The sequence below is a fragment of the Elephas maximus genome, chromosome 1 (genome assembly GCF_024166365.1).
Source record: "Elephas maximus indicus isolate mEleMax1 chromosome 1, mEleMax1 primary haplotype, whole genome shotgun sequence".
Taxonomy (NCBI): domain Eukaryota; kingdom Metazoa; phylum Chordata; class Mammalia; order Proboscidea; family Elephantidae; genus Elephas; species Elephas maximus.
This window is the reverse complement of record NC_064819.1, coordinates 85,260,051-85,280,608: the sequence shown is the minus strand read 5'-3', so window position 1 is coordinate 85,280,608 and position 20,558 is coordinate 85,260,051. Positions and strand designations below refer to the sequence as shown.

Genomic DNA, 20,558 nt, shown 5'->3' with positions numbered 1-20,558 from the left:
CCTGTGCCATCTTCACAATTGTTTCTATGCTTGAGCCCATTGTTGCAGCCAGTATGTCAACCCATCTCATGAAAAGACTTCGCTTTTTCACTGACCCTCTACCCTAGGAAGCACAATGTCCTTCTCCAAGTATGGTTCCCTCCTGATAAGGTGTCCAAAATATGTGAGACGATGTCTCCCCATTCTCACTTCAAAGGAGTACTCAGCTGTACTTCTTCCAAGGCAGATTGGTTCTTTCTTCTGGAAGTCCATGATATATTTAATATTCTTCATCAACACCTTTATTTAAAATCATCAATTCTTTTTCCATCTTTCTTATTCCCTGTCCACCTTTCTCATGCATATGAGGTGACTGAAAACAGCATGGCTTGCTTCAGGTGCACTTTAGTCTTCAAAGTGAATCTTTGCTTCTCAACACTTTAATGAGGTCTTTTGTAGCAGATTTACCCAAGGCACTATGTCACTTGATTTCTCGATCGCTACTTCCATAACACTATTTTCATTACTTTTGGTGTTCTTGTATGTATGAAACAACTTCTGCTATGAACATTCTTGTACATGTCTTTCAAGGGCAATAAGCTTGCATTTTCTTGAGTCTATATGCAGGTGTGGAGTTTCTGGGTTGTAGTTTATATGTATATTTTGTTTTAGGCAGTATTTCCAAATAGTGTACCAGCGTGGAAGTACCAGCTGATAGTCTCATCAGCAATATATGAAAGTTTCAGTTGTTCTATATTGTCAGCCACGCTTGATATCCTCAGTTCTTTTAACTTAAGCAATTTTGATAAAGTGGAGTATTATTTCAATGTGTTTTTAATGTGCATTTTCCTTACACTTAATGATGTCCAAGTGTTGCCCCCCACCACACCAGCAGCAGGAGTGGCTCTGAGGGGCACAGGTCAGATTCTGAACAAAGGAGCTGTAAAAGCCATGTTGATCAGGCAAGTCATTAGTAATTCACTCACATACAGAGGTTGACACTAAGATTCTAATGATGGACAGCGAAGCAACCAATGTCACCCAAGTAGAGGTCCATGCAGGGCAGTGTGGGGTGTGAGCTTATATATCTTTTCCTTATGTGCAAGAATTTGTGCTGGGGGACCAGGAAAAAACATATCTTATCTGTAAAGGAAGGGCTTGTTCTTGTTTTAGTTAATGGGTTCAAGTTGATGTTACCTGAAGTCAGGTATTTGCTGTGATTTTTCCTGGTCCAGGCCATAGCCCAGTTAGGTACTACAGTTCTTCCCCAGAGCCCTTTACATGTAGGACCCGTCTTGTATTTTTTGTGGCCCTCATACACTACCATTTAAAATTGTTTATTGGGCAGTTGAGTATACTCTTTTTCAAAGTACATGTTTAATTTTTGCTCTTGCTCTGAAAAAATATGAAGTTTGGAGTGGACTGATGCAATGAAATGTCCTAGGAGCAGAAACAGTGGTATTTGGTCTGGGATTCCTGGTATAGCAATATAAGATAATATATGTTTAAAGGCTTAAGAAATAGTGAAATTTGATCCACAGACAAAAGAAAGTCAGTACGGGAGAGTAAGAGGAATAAAGATTATGTCAGCACCACAAAAAATAAAAATGTACTTCAAAATGACAGCAATAAACTCACACCTATCAGTAACCACACTGAGCATAAATGGCTTAAATGCACCCCTAAAGAGATAGACAGTGACAGAATGGATTAAAAAAGTAGGACTTATCAATACACTGTCTAAAAGAGAAACACCTTAGAAACAAAGACATAACTATATGAAGGAAACAGCAACCAAAAAAGAGAAGGAGTGTCAATAGTAATCTCAGATAAAACAGACTTTAAAACATAATCTAGCACAAAAGCGAAAGAAGGAGACTGTATAATGGCTAAAGGGGCAATGCACCATGAGGACATAATCATAATAAGTATGCACCCAATGACAGGGCTCCAAAATACTTAAAACAAACTCTGACAGTGCTGAAAAGAGAACCTGACAGTTCCACAATAATAGTAGGGGATTTCAACACAGCACTCTCAATAAAGAACAGAACATCTAGAAAGAAACCCAACAAAGATACAGAAGATTTAAGGCCACAATCAACCAACTTGACCTCATAGACATATATAGAACACTCCACCCAAGAGCAGCAATGTACACATTGTTTTCCAATGCACATGGAAGGTTCTGCAGAATAGATCACATCTTAGGCCACAAAGCAACCCTCAAAAAAATCCCAAACATTGAGACTGTACAAAGCATCTTCTGTGATCACAATGCCATAAAAATGGAATTTAATAACAGAAAGAGCAAGGAAAAAAATAAAACTAAATACTTGGAAACCAAATAGCACCTTGCTTACAAACCACAGGGCAATAGAAGAAATCAAAGATGGACTAAAAAAAATTACTAGAATCAAATGGGAATGAAAACACATTATACCGAAACCTTTGGGATACAGCGAAGGCAGAGCTCATAGTTCATTTTATAGCAATAGATGCACACCTCAAAAAAGAAGAAATGGACAAAATCAAAACATTAGCTACACAACTCGAGCAAATAGAAAGAAAACAGCAAAAGAGCCTGCAGCCACCAGAAGAAACAAAATAATGAAGATCAGAGCAGAAATAAATGAAGTACAGAATAGAAAAATAATAGAAAGAATCAAGGAAATCAAGAGTTGGTTCTTCGATAGGATCAACAAAGTTGACAAACCATTGGCCAAACTGACAAAAGAAAAATAAGAGAGGACTCAAATAACCCAAACAAAAAATGAAATGGGGGACATTACAACAGACCCAAATGAAATTCAAGGAATCCTAACAGTACTATGAAAAACCATACTGCAACAAATTTGAAAACCTGGAGAAGTAGCCAAATTTCTAGAAACACACTACTTAAACAAAACAAACTGAGGTTAAAAATCTGAACAGACCCATAGCAAGAGAAGAGGCTGAAAAGGTAATGAAAAAAAAGACTCCCAACAGGATGAGTCCTTGAAGGCGCTGGCCCCTTGGTGCCACAGAGGCAGTGTTGCTGCTGCTGACCTCTCTGCAGGTATACTGTTACTACTGAAAGTTGGCCCACTTGCAATGCCAGGGAAACTCAGCTATTAGTATGTCCAAGTATAAGCTTTCTGTGATCAGACATGGGAAGGGTGCTTAGAATAAGGAGAAGTGCTTTTGTAGCTGGGTGAACCAGGAACTTAAAAACACAAGAATGGAGGAAGCTCAGAAGTGTGGGAAGCAACTCAAGGGGGTAAACTTTGAGTTTAACTTTGTATTCATGTCAATCCTGAATCAGTCCATCCACACTACCTGGCTGATCCTAGAGGAACTGGGGCAGGAGTGAGTTCCTGTGGAAAGTTCCTGGCTTCAGTACTGAGCCTGGACTGGTCTCAATAGGGAGAAAATGGCTTTTAATCATGGAGAAGAACAGGTGAGGCTCTGGAGAAAATGCTACAGTGAGACTCTGCCTCCCTTTGAGTAGTCCCTTCTGTCCTACAAGGAGATCTAAAATGACGGGAAGTATAAAGTGTGCGACTTGCCTGTGGATCAGCTGCCACCATCTGAAAGCCTAAAGGATGTTCTGGGGACTTTTTCCTATTGGAATGAAAGGATTGCTCCAGAAGTATTAAGTGGCAAAACCATTCTGATATCTGCTCATGGAAATAACAGTAGGGCACTCATGAAGCATCTGGAAGGTATCTCGGAAGAAGACATTCTCAACATCACTCTCCCTACTGGTGTCCCAATTCTCCTGGAATTGGGTGAAAACCTGCATGCCATTGGACCTCACCAGTTCCTAGGCAACCAGGAGGTGATGTAAGCAGCCATTAAGTAGAGGATCAAGTAAAAGTTAAGCGAGCTGAAAGATAGTCTTTCCCAAGTGTGGCCTCCGAATAGGTGCATAAGCATTGGCATGTAGTGTGTTGTGGGTGCTGATCACTCTTCCCATCTCTGTCTCTGTCTCTCTGTCTCTCATGAATTTGCATTTTCCAGAGCTAGGCTGTGAGGTAGAGTTTGTACGGGTTACTTATCTTTGTCTAGATAACGGCTTTAGGATACCTAAGTGCTTTTGTCCTAAGATTTATAAATTAGCAGTCCTGCAAGCCCTGTTTGAATTAGTTACCAACCTAGTAACAAGCAGGGCTTAATCAAGGTCATAAGTTTCTGAGATGGGAGAGTAATAAGTGGAGGTGAAGTTCAAGGTGTCTGTCATTCAAGAAATCATCATTATTAAGTCACTATTGCCAGGCACTATTCCCAGTCTGAGGTTATGGCTGTAAAAAAAGATAAAAATCCTTAAAGTTTGTATTGCTGTCCATTTAGTTATCTTAAGTAGTTCATTTCATCTTTATGTTTACTAAGACTTTCTGCATTGTGTGGGATTTGAAAGAGTGGATTTTGGCTCCAGCAAACTGTGGAATCTTGGAAGACCTCTTACAAACATGGCTAATTTTCAAGGAGGATCTTCATGATGTCTCTGTCTTGATAGAGATGTAGCTCAATAGGAATTTGTCCTTTCCTTAAGAGGGTTCAAAACCATACACACTTCTTTAAAATTTCCAAAAATTCTGTATTTTTTCCTTTTTAAAACACATTTTGTGTACTCACATGGAAAAAAACACATTATTTGATGGATTGCCTTGAAATGTCTCCCTGTTTCTACCCTCTGTGTCTCTTCACCACCCAAGGCAGCTGTTTCAGCACAAGGACAACAAGCATAAAGCAAGAAAATAGAGAAAACAGAGTTTGCTTGCTCAGGATTTCTCAGTCAGAAGCAAAATCTTGCCCCAACATTAATGTGAACAATAATCTGTGACTCCTTTTCCATTGTCACTGAAGAGCAAGAGAGAAAAATAAGGACTGAAAGAAGATAGAAAAAACAGCCTTGATTATTTCATTTGGAATTCCCTTAGTTATCTAAGTAGTGTTTGGAGCATGGAGCTGCAGGAAATTACCAAGCAGAAAAGCTTTTTCCTGTTTTACCCATTCCTCCCACTTTTTGCCTTTCTCCTTGTGTACCCACCCATCCAGTGTCTCCAAAAACTGAATCCTATTCTCAGACATGAACAACAAGGAGAGCGTACAATTTTGGGTAAGGGAGTGGAAAATATTGGATAAGATAAGATTAGGTATTTAAATACACAAGGGTCTTGCAAACAAAAAGTTAAGTAATATTTTGAAAGAATGGCTAAATTACATTATTTGAATTAGTTGGGAGAGAGACAGATCTAGAGCTCCGTGTTTCATTCCTCGGTTTTGCCAGTTGTGTCTAGTTTTGCAGAATAGCTGTTATAGGCTTTCTTGTATAGTGGTTGCATCCAAGGGCTCTGGGATTTTAATAGAACTGAGTATAGTGCAATAAAACCTGAGATAGCGGGTACCTGTGTAAGGTGGAAATCTGTCAGAGAAGGAAAATTCAAATATTGTCCACTAATAGGAGTGATAATAAAGGGGTAAGACTGTATACTGTCAAGGGTGGAGCACTTTCAAGACCTGGAGAAACACGGCAGTTCTGTCAAATTGTGACTCTCACAGATTGCACTGTACAGCCATCCAAGGGAGAACTAGGTGAAAAAAGTTACATTAATATCTATATTATCACTCATAAGAGTATTTATTGAATTTTTTAACTCCAATCAAGCTGTGAACATGCATATTTTTATGATCCTCTCATTTACTTACATATTGCTGAGGTCTGCCAGGAAGTGTTAATTGATATTTTGCATGTTTTATTTTTTTATCCTTAAATAATCTTACTGATAAAAGTTTGTTTGAAATAATAATAGTAATGATATATTGGTTAATTATAGCTTAAGAATAAGTGAAATGTATGACAGCAATGTTACAAGCAATGGAAGAATTTGAATACTCTGTTATATCTGTACTACTCATGAAGTGATACAGTGCTATTTGGAAAGAAAGAAAGAAACAAAGAAGAAGGGCACTAAATAGAAAGTAGTTACCAATATGGTAGATACTGATTAAACTATATTGATAATCACTTGAAATGCAAACGGTCTAAATATATGTATCTTAACCTGGATTTTCTAAAGAAGCAAAATCAGTGAAACGTATACATAAATATATAGAGAGAGATTTACTTCAAGGAAATGACTCATCCAACTGTGGGATCTGGCAAGTCCCAAATACATGGATCTGGGGGAAGGATGAAAATCTCTGCTGGCTCATGGTGTTGCAGGGGCTGGTGATTTCAAGTTCTACAGGTCAGGTGGCATGCTGGGGAACCCTTTTTAAAATTTTCTTTTGAAGTCCTGTCTATTTACATTCTGTTTTACTCTTATAATTGACCTATCCCTCCATCCTGAAGCTATTGTTTCATTCATGCCTTATGAATTCCTCTTCTGGACCATATTGAGGGCCCTGAGTTACCTGGATGTCTAGGGTATGGAGAAAAAGACCCTTGAAATGAAACACTGAGTGCATGGCTCTGGGAATTTCTTCTGAGCGTGGCTTTCCTCCATTAAATGTGGCCTTTAACATTCTGATTGAGGTAACAGCAAATATAATGAAGAGTCTTTGAAATAGTAAGAATGAATTTTAATAATTTGGTGCCTCAGGTTAAAAGGTATCTAGAGGAAATCAAAAGAAGTGACAACGGGGGCTTGATTTTTTGCCACCTATAATGTAAGACAGAGACTTTTAACCAGTCAAGTTTTTTTTAAAAAGATATAATTACAATGTCCTGTGGCCATTTATCTGACACATGTTTCCAATCCTCTGCCTTCACTTTCAAGTCCTATAGCCTAAAGAATCAGTATTTCCCGTTCTTTCCTCAGTGCCTCCTGACCGAAGCAGCTGCTGATTCCCCTTAACAGTAAACAACGCCAGGGCCAGCTTCCGGGATGGAGCGGCTCAGGAAGTAGGACTTTTATTTAGATAAAGTTGACTATTATCCACCAGGGGGGTGTAGGTCAGTGGTAGGGTGCATACTTTGCATAGATGAGGACGTGGGTTCCATCCCTGGCATCTCCACCCTTTTTCTCTGATTGAACATTATCTAAATCCAATCCTGAAGGAATACAGATTTAGTTCTAATATTTTCCATACCATTCCTGTACACATAGAGAGTAAAAGCACAACCCGGTGGATTGCCTTGAATGCTCTTCCATTGGTAGGCTGTGAGCCTCTACATCCACTTAGATGACTGTAACAACAGAACTAAGACATTCGGAAAGGGGAGAAAAGAAGAACTGGATCCCAACTCAATTTGAAACATCAGAAACAAAAGCCTGCACATTAACTGGTGGTTTACCTTGGCTCCTATTTGTACTCTTATTAAAGAGATAGAAAGACAGAAAAAGGGGTGAGGAAGGGCATCGCGGACAGTTTTCTTTAGTGCCTTGTGTTTTCTGGGCCAAAGGACTGAGCAGAAGCAGAGGAGCCCATATTATGCCCACCGATTTCTCTACGCGTGTTCTGTCTAAAAATGAGAAATTGGAGGGCTGTAGGTTCCGAGTCCTTTTCGGTGAACGAGCGACTTGGACTCTGGACAAGAGAACGAAGACTGTAAGGGAATTAGAAGCCTTCCTAATACTCAAGGATAAGAAATAACTAGGATCAACATATTCCCAATTGATATCCCATAATATCAATTTCCCTATATTTCCTTACTCATTCCATTTTCCTTCGTATTTTAATCTTTAAATAAAACATTTACTAGAAACTTCAGCTAACATCAAAAGGAGGTACACCCATGTGAAGAAACAGGGAAAGGTTTTTTTGTCAAAATTGAAAATAGATACAAGGAGTTTCCAGTTTAGGTCCTATTCGAGTTACAATGAACTGTCTTATCTTTTTTTTTTTTTTTTGTACACCTTATCATTAGTAATATGTCCTATGTACAGTGTTACTTATATTATCATTCTCATGCCAACCCTGCAAAATAAAGATCAAATTTATAAAAGGGTTGATAATAAAGGGCAATAATAATGAAAACAAAACAAAAGGTATTTGACTAATGTAAGAATTGCTTTGGGATACCATCATTAGTCAGGGACTACTACAAATAAAAGGTGAATGGGTCACAGATATGCTGGATGCTCCCTACTAGAGAATAGCTGCTTCCTCTGTTCCTTCACGGTCAGTTTGATCAGGTGTGCTTTGTATGACCACTAAACTTCCAGGAATTTCTGGTCCACTGCTTGTAACTTTCTAATGCTTTATTTGTTTCAAAACTGTCTCTATCTCTGTATGCATTCCTGTCGAATCAAAGCATCTTTAGGAAGACACAGAATTTAATGTTCACTCCTAGCATTCCCATGTGGGATGTCATTTCTTCTCTGATGTAAATACCCATAGCAAGTAGTCAGGAGAGAGACTGCCTGGCTTCCAAGTCTGATTGACCACAGGTTGGTTCTGTTCCAGGGGTCAATTATTTATTTGTTTTTGGGTGCATTTTACCAACAGAGGTAACGTAATCATTTCATGTGTTAGCTCTTTTTCCTGCTATCCACTTGTTTTCTCCAGGCACTTTAAGAAAGCAGTAGGAAAAATTGAAAGGCGAGTGTGGGGAGAGTAATACTGGCTTCATAAAATGAGTTAGCAAGTGTTCCCTCCTCTTCTATTTTCTGGAAATGATAGTGCATAAAAAAAAAATAGTCTTAACTCTTTAAATCTTTGTTGCAATATTCTAATTAATCTTTCTAGACCTGGTGATTCTTTTTTGGGGTGGAGGAGTTTTAAAATTACTAAATCAAATATCCTTAATATAAAACCAAAAACCAAACCCACTGCCATCGAGTGGATTCTGACTTATAGTGACCCTATAGGACAGAGTAGAACTGCCCCATAGAGTTTCCAAGGAGTGCCTGGCAGATTTGAACTGCTGAGTTTTTGGTTAGCAGCCATAGCATTTAACCACTACCTACCTACCAGGGTTTCCAATCCTTAATATAGTGCTGTTCAAAATACATATTCATATTGGGTGAATAGTGGCAGTTTGAGTTTTTTTTTTTTTTTTGAGCAATTGGTCCATTAAAATTAAGTTGTCAAATTTATGTTTAGAATTGTTTATAGTATTTCCTTATTATTCTTTTGTTGTCTGTAGAGCCTATAGTGATATCCTGTGTCTCATTACTGATCCTGATACTTTTTGTTTTCCTTTGTTTTGGTTGGTTTGTTTTTGTCAGTCTTGCTAGAGGTATGTTAATTTTATTCATCTTTTCAAAGAACTTACTTACTGTTTCATTGATTTTCTCCATTTTGTTTACTTTGAATTTAATTTCTTTCTGCTCTTATTTTTACTATTTCTTTCCTTCTGCTTGATTTGAGTTTATTTTGCTCTTCTCTCTCTTTCTTTATTTTTTTCTCTTCAAGTGAGAGCTTAGATAATCGATATGAGGCTTTTTTTCTTTTCTTCTGAATGCATTTAGTGCTATAAAATTCTTTCTCAGTACTGCTTTAGTGAGTCCCGCAAACTTTGACATGTTGTATTTTCATTTTTATATCCTTGACACTTCCTTTTTGACCTATAGATTATATAAAAGTGTGTGGCTTAGTTTCCGACTTGGAAAATTTTTTTAATGTTTCCATGACTGATTTTTAGTTTGATTCCATTGTGGTTAGAGAACCCACTCTGTATGATTCAATTCTTTTAAAATGTGCTGAGGTTTGTTCATTTGCCTAGACTATATACTCTATCTTGATACATGCTCCATGGGGACTTGAAAAGAATGTGTATTCTACTCTTGTTTGGTGAAGTGTTATATAAATGTTGATTAGGTCTTTTGGCTGCTGCAGTTTTTAGCCCTTGTGTATCTTTGCTGATTTTTTCTTTAGTTGCTTTTCAATTATTTAGAGACAGGTGTTGAAGTCTCCAACTATAATTGTGTATTTGTCTACATCCCTTTTCAATTCAATCAGTTTTTTCTTCACACATTTGGCAGCTCTGTTGTTTGGTGCATTTATGTTTATTGCTGCTATTCAGGTATTCCCAACTTATCTCGTGTTAGTGTTACAATGAAACACACAACTGTTTTTTTTCTTATCATTAGTAATATGTAATACAGTGTATAATTTGTTACTGTCATCACATCTGTAAGTTTGCATGTAATTTTTTCAAACTCCAAAGACAAATAAAGCTTGGATTTATAAAGATACTGATAATAAAAGGCAATAATAATGAAAACTAAAAAGAAGAAATGAGATATTCAACTTACAGCAGAACCATCTTAAGAAGGAGTCATAGACTGACTTGATTTGTAAACTTTCACTTAAAGCACAATAAAAATTATTAAAAAAAAAAAAAAAGGAGTCGTTAGAATGGAACCAGGCTGTAAGTTGGTGACTTCCTGTTCCTTTTGGTGGATCGATCCTTTGATAATTAAGCAATGTCTATCTCTGTCCCTGCTAATTTTTTGTTCTGAAGTTTCCATTATTTGATATAAATATAGCCACTTGTGTTTTCTTTTGATAGTTTGCATGATATATCTTTTTAAAAATTCTCTTTTATTTCTACCTAACTATATAGTTACATATATGAAATGAGTTCCTTGTAGACAACATATACAGGCATTCCACGGGCTACAAACTTCTGACTTCAAGAGAACTCCTTTTTCCCTTTTATGTTAGGTAAATTTGCTCTCACTTTGAAATGATTGAGTCAACGCTACTCCAACAAATTCTTCACCACAATCACATTTACATGCTGCATGTACAGCTTTTAAATCAATGAAAATGCTTCTGCCCTTTTCTTGCACTAAAGGAAGGCTAAATAAGAACCATATGCACTTGTTTTGACTTATCTACAAATTTTTCAAAAATTTTTTTATTGTGCTTTAAGTTTACAAATCAAGTCAGTCTCTCATAGAAAAATTTATATACACCATGCTGTATACTCCTAGTTTTTCTCCCCCTAATGAGACAGCACACTCCTTCTCTCCACCCTGTATTTCCATGACCATTCAGCCAGCTTTTGTCCCCCTCTGCCTTCTCTTCTCCCCTCCAGACAGGAGCTGCCCTCATGGTCTTATGTGTCTACTTGATCCAAGAAGCTCACTCCTCAGCAATATCATCTTCTATCTTATACTCCAGTCCAATCCCTGCCTGAAGAGTTGTTTTTGAGAACAGTTCCTGTGTTGGGCTAACAGAGCATCTGGGGACCATGACCTCTGGGGTCCTTCTAGTCTCAGCCAGACCATTAAGTCTGGTCTTTTTACTACAATTTGAGGTCTGTATTCCACTTCTCTCTTTCTCCTTCAGGGATTCTCTGTCGTGTTCCCTGTTACGGCAGCTATTGGTTGTAGCTGGACACCTTCTAGTTCTTCTGGTCTCAGACTGATGTTTATCTACAGATTTGAATTAAAGACTTAAACACACAGCTAGGAATGGCTACCATTTCTTTTTATGTTCTGGTTTTCTTCAGATTCGTGTGGAGAAAAGAGCAGGAAGAGAGGAGAGAAAAAGCAGAACTTCTAACAGAGGTAACTAGGGTAAAATGAAGGTCTTCTACATAAGAAAAATAATTAAGAGTAGAATAAAGATTGCCTGAACAAGGACTTGAATCCTGGACTCTCAGATTAAAAGTCTGATGCTCTACCAACTAAGCTATGCAGGCCTGTGTATGTAGCTTTTCTGAGTACTTCTTTTACATTTTTATATGGCAGTTGCAATGCACTAGCTGCTCTTCGGTAATCCTGTGGGGGTCTTCTTCTCTGTCGTACAGATTCTCTGTGAGTCGAAATCGACTTGATGACAACAGGTTTGATTTTTGGTTATATGTGACCAATTGGTTTCATATTTCAGTACTCAGATAGTTTTCTTTGAATTCTCTTTGTTGGCAAGAATATTTTGTTTGAAAGAGGTGCTGTCATCCGTCAGATCATTGCTCTTTCTCCTGTCTTTGCCTTGTATCTCTTTAGATTTTAACAACCAAAGCAGCTACCCTTAAACAAATCACTGCCAGTTTCTGATCATACTGCTAGACCTGAAGGACGTCATTACTTGCCAAATGTTGTGATTTTATCTCTTTGTTTCTTATTTCCCCAACTGCACGTATTTTTCTGGAAACAACACAAATGCTACTCTTCTTCTTATCCCTCTGCATTGTCTTGTACATCTTTCTTGCAGCCATGGGAAACAGGAGAAAAGAGTTGGAGAGAATTTGAAGACCTACGAGAATGTACCAAAATGATGGTGATGCAAAGATGACTGGGTTTAATCTTCTGCATCTCTGTGCTTGCTTTCTTAATGATGCACCTCATCTACCAATGTGAGCCACTCCTTCTTCTCAGTTTCTTTCTCTTCTTCCTCTTCCTTCTTCATGTCTTTATTCACCATTTGTGGCCACATTCAAAGGAAAAGGGTAATTATCTTGATGAATTAATGTACATTAGGACATACTGTCCAGAGTATGATCCAAGATAGTTCATTAGTCTTGGCATAAACCTGGAGAAAAAAATGTACAGGGAATCTGGGAACAAATGGGGAAGTTTTGGTGTGAAGGAAAGACTATCTCCTCTGGGGAGGAAAGACAGGGTGTTTCCTCTGCGAAAAGAGTATTGTTTATTTCTTTAGAAAAACTTGGCACTTCCAAGAAACCAAGGCTATATGAAAACTGAATTTATAATTACTAATAATTTTTTTTTTTAATCTTCAGCTGTTTGTCAATTTCTTTTCTCTCCTACCCTGTGACTATATAAGGCATAGTTGGGGGTGGGTCACACAAAATCCCTTGGATTCATTTGTGGATCAATACCAAGAGAACTCAGGGATGACATTTAAGCAAAATACCTGAGGGGTTAGCATTTCAATGAGAGAAGGACCCCTCCAAACTATTTTGGCTCTCTTCTCCCACTTGAAGTAGCTTGGAAGTCACCAAATTGCACATCAGACATCTGCACCACTCACCAAGGGAGGTTTGGGACCCAGTACCTGGTTCCAGCTTGGTGTCAGGTGAGTCTTCTACTTGTTGATAGAGGATCAAGTTGTTAAAACCTATGTTAGGAATGGATTAAAATAAAATATTTTCCTGGCTTTAAAAACAGACATTTCAGACAGGGAAAGCTCTTGTTTGAGCTTCCAGACCATTCTCCTTGGAGCATTGCCATCTTATCTTTGAAACAGGAAAGGTCTGAACATACTAACCTTTGGAGCTCCCTTTCCTCATGCTGTTATCTGCACCCCTTTATTGAAGTGTTTATTTCTTGGCTGGTATTTCTCCACCCAAAGCGTCATTATTATCAGTGACTTCGAGAAGAGTGTCCTGGAAGAAATATGTCAGTTCTGATCATTGCAAAGTTTATTAATGCTGTGTAATTGTTTTCAGTGGTTTCAGCTGCTACTTGATTTCTTTTGGAATGTTGTTAAATTTTCTTCCAATGTAAAGTTAAGCATTTGTAAACAAAAACCGAATGCTCCCTAGCAACACTTCCCTTGCAGATTTGGAATACTTCTTTAATGTATTGGTCCTGTGGCCCGATGGTTGAGGCCTCTGATTCTGGGTCCGGAGATTGAAAGCTGGAGCCCCTTCTTGGTGCCTTATTTGTGGTTTAGCAAGAAGTAGAAGCTTCTTCAAATGGCTTCTAATGGAGAGTGTTTGTTATAGGAAACATAAGAAACTGAGATGCATCTATCTATTCTTACCCTTCTCTGCCCTCTCTCTCCTCAGCCGCCTACATAGTCCTTTGGCTGCATCTTCCTCAGAAATCTTTGATGTGATGTGAAATGAACACGTTATATGACTGTATTTAAAGTGTTAAAGACAAGAAACTGGTATTCTGTAGGCGAATATAAAAAATGTAGAAGGGAAGGATTTTTAATCGGGCACTTGCCAATACTCATGTCATTTTAATTCAGCTAGGTGTGTGTGCAGTGTGGGATATTTTCTACAACATGGTGTTTGAAAACCTCCACTGAAATTGTTTTACGATCAACCAGAATAACTGCTCTGCTAAAACCAGGAGTGGCACAAGAAACTTTTAAGACCTTAAGGCTAATTTCCTCCCAAAGTGAACTATTGTGGCCAATGATAATGTCGGTCACGCACATTTGGATTATAGTTTCAGTGTTCGTGTTGAGTATGTCCTCGTTTCTTGAGCGCTGTGGTTTGGGTTGTCCAATGTCCTCTAATCACTCATCTGCCATTGCCTGCTCTGTCAATGACAGCAATAGAGGGCCATTTTAACTGATTGTGATTGAGTCATTTACGACTCCTAAAGTCCATATAGGACAGAAAGGCTGCCCCATGGGGTTTCCAAGGAGAGGCTGGTGGACTCGAACTGTCCACCTTTTGGTTAACAGGTGAACTCTTAACCACTGTGCCAAGTGAGGGCAAGAAAATCAGCTGGAAACTTTCCTCTAGTCTGACTGAGCAGATATGACTGCTTAAATGATTAAAAGAATTAAAGGGTTTTTGTAGGGCCGTTTCCTTTTCTCCTTTCTTTGCATCCTTGTTTTTCTACCTTGATTATCCATGATATACTAACTAAAACAGAATATTAATGGATTAGTTGTTGTGGCAAAAGTCTTCTTGCTTTGGGGCAAGGGCTGGTTCCTTTTTTTTCTCTTCCTTCTTGTCTTCCTTCTGCTAACGTCCAGCCCTGGGAGGTTCTAAGTCCCAAAAGTAGAAATGGAAGAACCCTAAAAGCAGCTACTTGGACCTTCGGCTTCCTTTTCCTGCGAGCAGAACAAACATGATAAAAAAAAAAATGAGAGGATGAGAGTTGCTAAACCATGAAGTGGAGGTGCCAGGAATTGAACCAGGGACATCGTGCATGCGAAGCACGCGCTCTACCACTGAGCTACACCCCCTGAAGCCTGACTAGCTTGGTGAAGGTTTTTCTTTTGATAAAAGCATACTGATATTTTTCCTGTGGAGTTCCTCCTTCCCACCCTTCCTCCCCGCCAAAAAAAAAAACAAACAAAACCTGAAGAGTTGCCTAGAAAAAGACCACAGGGTTAAATTCCACACTGTCTGGAATTAGTAATGTAGATACTGTCTAGCCACGATACAAGGAGAAGATTAACTAGATTGTCGTCTGAATAACCGTTTCTAGTTCTAGGATCTTTCCACTCCTGTAGTCCTCACCATATACTCTCCCCAGCAGACTCTTTAAATGAAAGTTACTTGCCTCCACCGGGAAAGTTCCAAGAAAATCACATCTCTCTAACTTATATCATACTGTTAATGACTCCAAATGGGTTGCTCCTTAGTTCACTGGCAGCCACAAGCTTTAGTGGAACTGGTTAATTGAACTTCACTTCTACTTGGGTCAGTGCCCTGCCACCATCCTTTCCAGCTGACTCTCATTGCTCCTGTCACTTCACATCTTCTGAGCTTGTCCTTAGTTCTGCTTCCACACCTCCATCTCTATCTCTCTTTTGGGGATCATGTCCACAAATGATTTTAAAGGTGGGGGAAACTTCAAAACTCCATCAGCTTTACATGAAGTGACTCTTTTTTCCAGACTGGAGGAATCTACAGGTCAAACGCAGAGTCAGGAAGTGCATAGCAGCCACCAAGGAATCCTGTCAAACTCCTTTCCCTCTGGGAACGCACTGACATAACAGTAAAACTTCCTACAGGTATAGATGTTTGAAAGAATAAAGTCAAAGAGCCCTTGAAATCACCAAATATGCCATCAGGGAATCAGAAAATACGAGGAGGTCCTGAATAATACTAAACAGATAGGGCTGCACTGGGGAGGGAAGAACCTAACTAAGGGCTGTTCTCTCACTGGGATGCTTTCAGCTTAGTGTGTATGGTGGATGATCTGTACGGTGAGTCAAAAACCTGTTTATACAAGATCCTCCATAGTGGGTCCATGTGATATGGAGGAATGTATTGCAGGTCTTTTATTGCAGGTAGGTCTCTATTTAAAGACTTAAAATACTGAACTTAAGTATCTACTGGTGCTAAAATTAAAAAATTCCTCCAGAAACCTGGACAATGCTCCAAAACTTCTGGGCATGTTATCATTAAACATCCATCTGTAAACCAACCTCATTAATCCCTCTAGAATGCCCCTTCTTGTTTTCCCAAGGACCTTGCTCACTCTGAAGTATCAAATGGCAGATGCCTAACATAGAAGTTTCTTTTTCCCAAAACCTGTATCTGTAGGATTTTGTGTGTTCCATGTGACTTGTTCTTCTGCACTACTGTACCAACTGTACACTTTTTCTTTCACCACAAGATCGTAAAGGGCATATAAGCAAGAAACGGCTTTGCGATAGGCCCAGCAGTTTCTCTAGACCTGACTGCCCATTTGCAAATCTCTCTCTCTTTCTCTCTCACTCACTCAATAAATAGTTGAGATCTTTAGTTTTATTGTTTTTAGCACTCGTGAAGACAGGGAAGGTCAGAAGCAAGTAGTTCCGATTCTCCTTGTCTTAGAGAAAGAGTGCTGGAAGATATTCACTGTCTGGTGACTTGGTGCAGGAGGGATACATCATTTTGACAGAAATTGAGGACCTTTCCAATCCTGGGAAAGGATCCAGGACTTTTAGACCTTTAGGACTCTCCCAGATGAGCTACGTCTGTCACACCTTTACTTTGACCATTGCTAATAATTTTCTCAGCTTTCTGTTTGGAAACCTTTCCTAGAGAAATGTCGTTCCCTATTTCCTTGCTCAGATGAATTTGGGAATGCACCTGCCACCCTGTAGGGTTATTAATCCTGAATATTACTGCCGGCAGAGAAGGAGATGGTGAATCAGAGGGTAAAGGGATGGAGGGAATCAATGGGTATGTGCTCAGCCTTCTGTCTTTTAATTGACACAGGACCAACCAAGGTCATTGACAGATTGTCCAAGGATGGCTTTACTTTTCTTCAATCCTTCTAAGTATATATATATATCGATGGCACTGGGTTGTTGTTGGGTTTTATATATATACATACGTATGGGTCCTACAAACTGGAACTCAAGTGAGCAGGATCTTTCCACTTTCTTTTATTCCTTCTAGTCTTCCTTGTTCTAATGCAACCAGATTGGGAGGTACAGTGGGATTTGAAACAGTGGAGTTTCTCCCTGGCCAACTATCAGATCTGTGAAAATCTCTTAGAAATACAGCTAATATTTCAAGGAGGATCTTCATGATTCTTCTGTCGTGAGAGAGGCGTGGCTCAATGGGAGTGTGTCCATTCCTTGAGAGGGTTCGAAACCATGCACACACATCTGCTTTTTACAATTCCTATATTTCCCTTCTCTTCTCCCTTTGAAAACACTTTTGCGTATTCATGTGGAAATAAACACATTATTCGATGAACCGCCTTTAAATGTTTCCCCTTTTCTACTCAGAAGCCAGAAGCCCACCACCACATTAATGTGCTCAATAATCCTCTGCTTCCCATTCCAGTGTCATCAAAGAGCAAGACAAAAAAAAAAAAAAAGAAGGACTGGACTGAAAGAGGAGAGAAAGAACGGGCTCCATCATTTCTTTTGGAATTTCCTTAGCTTTTTAAGCTGTGTCTAGAGCATAGGACAGCCTGAAGTTACCAAGCAGAGAAGCTTCTTCCTGTTTTACCTTCTATTCCTTGCACTCTTCCTCTACCAACCCATCCACAGTCTCCAAAAATTGTATCACATTTTTCAGACATGGACAGCAACAGACCTCATGTAATTTCGGGTGTATGAATAGATAATATTGAGCGCAATTTGTATTTAAAATCACACTAGTCTTCTACACAGTACTTTGAGGTATAACTGAGCTCTTGCTTGTAGCAGTCGGTATAGCTCAGCTAAGAGAGCGCTGTACTGAAGATTTGAAGGTCCCTAGTTCAATCCAAGGTTTCCGTAGTTCCGTTTGCCTATGCATAATTATTGTCATCCCTTTTTTAATACGACAATTGCATTCCAAGACCTTAGGACTATAGTACAACTAAGTGGAGCTAAATTTCAGCCAGCTTACCCCCCAGCAAGGGACATAGCTCAGTGGGAGAGGGCATTCTTTACATGTATGAAGGCCTGAGATCGATCCCTGGAACCTCCGCAGTTTTTGTCGGATCCAACACTATTTAAATGCATTTTTTAAGGAATGGGGTCCTACGGTAAAGTATTGTGATATTAACCAAAAGGCCACCGGTAGATTCTCGGAAATATTATGGGGCAGTTCTATCGTGTCCTATAATGTCACTATCAGTCGGAATCAACTCCATCGCAACCGTTTCCCCCCCCCCCCTTGGAGGAATACAGATTTAATTCTCCTAACATTTTCCATTCCATTCCTGCACACGTAGAAAGTAAAAGCATAACCCGGTGGATTGCCTTGAATGCTCTTCCATTCATAGGCAGTGAGCCTCTACATCCACCTAGGACACTGTGGCAAAGGAAGGAAGACGTTCACTAAGGGGAGAAGTGAAGAACCGGATCTCAAAGCAATTACTTGAATCACCAGAATCAAAAGCGTGCAAGTCAACAGGTGGTTCAAAAAAAAAAAAAAAAAATTTTTTTTTTTCACATTGGCTCTCATTTGTTCTATTATTAAGGAGACAGAAAAAGAGATGGGGGCGGGGGACGGGCAATTTTCTTTAGTGCCTCGTGTTTTCTGAGCCAAAGGACGGAGCAAAAACGGAGGAGCCCATCTTAATGCCCCCGGATTTCTCTACCCGTGCTCGGTCTAAAAACAAGAGAAGGACGGCTGTAGATCCGGAGTCTTCTTAGGTGAGCGAGTGGCTTGAACTCTGGGCAAGGTAACGAAGACTGTCAGGGAATTAGAAGCCTTCCTAATATGAAAGTAGGAGAGTCAACACATTCCCAAATGATATTCCATAGCATCAATTTTCCTGTATTTCCTCACTCACTCCATTTTCCCCGTTACTTTAAATCTTTAAATAAAACATTTATTGGAAACCTCAGTTGACATCAAAAGGAGGCAGACCCATGTGAAGCAGCAGCGAAAGGTTTTTCTATCAAAAAGGAAAATAGACACAGGTAGTTCCGACGTGAGTTCTACTTGAGTAACAAAGAACCGCACTTACTACAGGCCCTTGTTTTGTTTTCTGTATATCTTATAGTCAGTAATGTATCCTACAAAAAGGTTGCTTATGCTATCATTCTCATGCCAATCCCCGAAAAGAAAGAACAAATTTATAAAAATATTGATAATAAAAGGCAAAAATGATGAAAACTAAAAACAAACAAAAAAATGTATTCGACTTATATAAGAATCGACTTGGGGCACAGTCGTTAGCGGAGTACCACTGCAAGTAAAAGTGAACGGATCATAGCTACGCTGTATGCTTCATTTGTAAAGAACAGCCGCTGCCTCTGTTTCTTCATGGTCAATCTTATCACATCTGCTATGTATTACCAGTAAATTTCTAGGAATTTCCAGTCCACTGCTGGTACCTTTCTAATGCTTTATGGTTTCAGAAATGTCCATATATGTATTCCTGTTGAATCAAAGCGTCTTTAGGAAGGTACAGAATTTGATGTTTGTCCCCAGCACTCCTATCTGGGGTATCTGCCTGGCTTCCAAGTCTGATTGGCCACAGGTTGGTTGTGTTCCTGGGGTCAATTATTTATTTGTTTTAGAGAGCATGTTATCAACAGAGGAAATGTGGTCATTTCATCTGTTAGCTGTCTTTTTTCTTGTTATCTACTTGTTTTTTCCAGGCAATTTATTCAGAGGTGTGAGTGGGGAGAGTTATACTGGCTTCATAAAATGAATTAGGAAGTGTTCCTTCCTCTTCCATCTTCTGGAAAAGATTGTGCATAGTTTGTGTTAACTCTTTAAATGCTGGAATATTCCAATTAATCTTTCTGTACCTAGATATCCTTTTTTGGTTGATGGGATTTTTAAAATAACTAAATCAACTATCCTTTAGAGTTATAGTGTTATTCAAAATATGTACTCATATTGGGTGAGGAGTGGCAGTTTATGATGATTTTTGAAGAACTGGTTCATTTCAATTAAGTTGTCAAATTTATGTTTGTAGCATTGTTTATGGTATTTCCTTTGTTGTCTACAGAGTCTATAGTGATATCCCCTGTTTTGTTCCTGATGTTGATACTTTGTGTTTTCTTACTTTTTTTTTCTGAGTCTTGCTAGAGGTTTGTCAATTTTATTCATCTTTTCAAAGAACCAACTTATCGTTTCATTGATATTTTCTATTATTTTCAATAGAATTTATTTCTGCTCTTATTTTTAATATTTCCTTCCTTCTGCTTGATTTGAGTTTATTGTTGGATTAAAAAAAAATTTTTTAGGTTCTTCAAATGAGAGCTTAGATAACTGATGTGAGGGTTTTTTCTTTTCTTCTGTATGCATTTAGTGCTATAAAATTCTTTCTCAGTACTGCTTTAGTTGTTTCCCACAAATTTTGACATATTGTATTTTCATTTTTATATCCTTGAGACTTTCTCTTTGACCTACATATTATGCAGAAGTGTATTGTATAGTTTACAAGTTGGAAGATTTGTTTTATCTTTCTATGACCGATTTTTAGTTTGTTTCCATTGTTTAAGAGAACCCACTCTGTATGATTCAATTCTTTTAAATTTGTTGAGGCTTGTGTGATGGCCCAGACTATATGCTCTATCTTGGTACATATTCCATGGGGACTTGATAAGAATGTGTATTCTGTTCTTGTTTGGTGAAGTGTTACATAAAT

At 38.6% G+C, this 20,558-nt stretch overlaps 2 non-coding genes and 1 pseudogene across 2 annotated transcripts; 1 reads left to right on the top strand and 2 right to left on the bottom strand.

Annotated features, from left to right (window-relative positions):
* The first annotated feature begins 3,097 nt into the window (after positions 1-3,097).
* LOC126077793 (bisphosphoglycerate mutase-like) lies at positions 3,098-3,858 on the top strand (annotated as a pseudogene).
* A 7,632-nt stretch (positions 3,859-11,490) lies between these two features.
* TRNAK-UUU (transfer RNA lysine (anticodon UUU)) lies at positions 11,491-11,563 on the bottom strand. The gene has a single exon. It is a non-coding gene; the product is annotated as a tRNA-Lys (tRNA).
* Positions 11,564-14,685: 3,122 nt separating this feature from the next.
* TRNAA-CGC (transfer RNA alanine (anticodon CGC)) lies at positions 14,686-14,757 on the bottom strand. The gene has a single exon. It is a non-coding gene; the product is annotated as a tRNA-Ala (tRNA).
* Positions 14,758-20,558: the final 5,801 nt, after the last annotated feature.